Below are 3,163 nucleotides of genomic sequence, written 5' to 3' on the forward strand. Positions count from 1 at the left end.
ATTTTTAAGACTAGAGAAATAAAAGGAGATAGACAAGGAGAAAGATGGAGAAGAGTTTTCTAGTTTCCATTTCTCATACATTTTAATTACTACCTATTTCTATTAGATAAAAATACTGGCCTCAAAATTTAAATTAAAAAAATACAAAGCCCTGAGAGAGAGAGAGAGAGAGAGAGAGATGATGATGATGATGATGATGATGATGATGATGATGATGATGATGATGATGATGGTGTTCTTGAGCATTGTCTCTTGCACTTATGACTTTTAGAGATGATGATGATGTTCTTGTCAAGAAGAATTCAGTTAATTAGGTCGGCCACATAGATCCTTGCCCTTCAATCGGCTTCATTTAAGTTCATACTTGGGGTAAGACCTAGGGCCCGTTTGATAACGTTTCTGCCGTTTCTGTTTCAAGAAACGGCAAAAACATAAATTTTCATTTCTAGAAACAGAAATGGAATTGAAGGTGTTTGATAAGTCATGTTTTTAGAAGTCGATAATAACCAATGAAAAAATGGCCACAAGTCGTTTCCAGAAACGGCGAAACAAGTTGAACTTGTTTCGCCTGGGTCGTTTCGTGAACCATAAATAAGTATAAATTTCTATTTCTATTTCTGAAAATAAGTGAAACGAAACAGTTTTATCAAACGTTTTTTGCTCTGTTTCTGCTGTTTCTGGAAACAGAAACTGTAGAAATGCGTTTCTTGAGACGTTATCAAACAGGCCCCTAGATTATGCATGTCTTTTCTTACTACTTCTCCTATGTTCATTTTAGGTTTGCCCTTAACTATTTTAGCTCTTTCAATTTGGACAAAAAACATATAATAATAATTGTTTTTGGTGAATTATTATTTATACATTTAAATTCTGGACCTTATGTGGGGAGGGTTCCCCACTTGGGTAGCCTAATTTAAGTACTTATTCATTGCATTAGAGATTACACAAAGCGTTTGAGTTGCGAAACTCAAGACCAGATTCTCTACCCAAGTGGTGAACCCTCCCCACAAATGGTGGCCACTCAAGTGGATTCTCCAACCCCATTGATGCACGGGTTAAATGTGTGGAGATTTCACTTGGGTGGCTCTCCCCCATGGAATATGGATCCTCAACCCACATGGTGATGGCCAAACGAACAGAATCTCCACCAAATTTGACACAGGAGTGGGAGGGGTCATATGAGTGGAGATTTTGTTTGATTGGCCCTCACCATGTGGGATGACACCCCATGTCGGTAGAGAATCCGGACTCCTCGCTCCCCCATGTGGAAAGGATCCCCATATGGGTAAAGGATCTCTCTCTCTCTCTCTCAACAGCTTTTTATTGAAACTAAACACAGGTGCTTGGACGAGGCAGCTATCTCAGACTCTAGAGGAACAAGAAATGAATAAATGGAAGCTTTATAGAGTGACAGAAGTAGAGGAGACCAAGATTACAATACTTATGGTTCCTATATGGCTAACTTCATTGTTTGAGACATTGTATTAGCTGGTTGGGAACACTTATTTTCTTGCGCAGGAAAATACATGAATCGTAAAGTGAGACACCTAAAAATCCCTATTCTAATCCTTCCATACTTCTTTGACACCTCAAAGTCGGAGGCTACCAAGCTTTATTACAAAATATCAGGCTCCTTAAGTAAGATTTCCTATTAGGTGGGCTAGCATAGTCAAAGATTTGTTTCCAAAATCGGCTTAGTGGTGTTGACTAAAGATGGAGTAAGCAGAAAGAATCTAATATTATTGGTAAGTGATCTCTATGGAGATATTGAATTCTATTAGCACACCTTAATGGTATGAAATATTTATTACTATGTGTGGACCTAAGGTATTGTTTCCTTAATGGGGAAGAAACCCTAATTTTATTGCAGGGTTGGTCCCTACCCTCACCCTTATATATAGTTATCACTGACTCATTAAGTGAGGCTAACAACCAAAAGTAAAAGGGAAAGAGGGTAGACCATACCAACATTGATCGTGTTGTACGATGAGCATACAAGAAGACATTGAGGAGTTCTTATTCTTCAGCCATGGATTCAGGTATGCCTAAAACTTGTTTTTGTAGTGTTTGTCGTGCATGTTTATCGATCTTCATGAATCGTTCCACATTTATTTTCTTTCAATGGTATCAGAGCATCATTCATGAAAAATCGATTGGTTGTACCACCAGTAATAAAAATCAATTTCTTTTCTTCGAGTCATTTTGTTTTGAAGAAACGAGAAAAATAATATATTATATATTATTACTAAAGGACAAAACTTGTAAAGTTAAATTAAAAAAAAAAAAAAAAAAGGGTGATACGTTTTGATGTTTTTGTTTAAAAATAAAAATAAAATAAAAAAGTGATAAAAAAAAAAGTAAACGGTTGTTGCCTTAAAAAATAAAAAATGAAAAAAAAAAGAAGAATAAGTATTGAAAGATTTATTCATTGAGTTCTAACCCTTTTGATGAAACCGCAATGGTGTTTTTTTTTTTTTTTTATATTACTTGGAATTGAGATGACAAGCATTATTGTTAGTAAAAAAAAAAAAAAAAAAAAGTACGGTTCAACTTATTAGTATGGTTCAAAGAATTGAACCAAATGATTTTACTTCATTACCCTTAAGCTTTTAAGTCACAATAATTGGGTTTTATTGGACTTGGACTGGATCCATATGGTTTGACTTAGTTTTATATTTAAATTTAGAAACTTAATGGGCCAAGCCCATGTCCAGATTTGTTTAAGTGTAATGGGTTTAAAATCTCATAAGCATTATCTCAAATGGGATGGATTGAACCAACACAATTCAAACTGGCTAAATCTAACCCAATCCAGTGAATCTGTCAATAGGTGAACCAAATTAGATTAGAAATCAAGTTAACACAAACGGATTCGTGATACGGAAGCTATCTCCAAAAGAGAGTATTGTATTACTTTGGGACGAAGAAAGTATTATGTCAAGTTGACTAAAAAAAAAAAAAGGGAAATGGGGCTTTAAGAAATTGTTGTTTTGTGATGACTTCATAAGAGGTAAGATTGTAAGGACAAAGCCTTGTCACCAATTTAACCAGAGTACAACGGTAAGAATTGTATTAATAGATAATTTTTTTGAAAAAAGAAAAAAAAGAGTTTTGTTGTGGGCGACGATAGACCCAGACTTGGTTCTATCAATTCCTTTTTTTT

This window comes from Macadamia integrifolia, chromosome 5, assembly GCF_013358625.1.
Source record: "Macadamia integrifolia cultivar HAES 741 chromosome 5, SCU_Mint_v3, whole genome shotgun sequence".
Taxonomy (NCBI): Eukaryota; Viridiplantae; Streptophyta; class Magnoliopsida; order Proteales; family Proteaceae; genus Macadamia; species Macadamia integrifolia.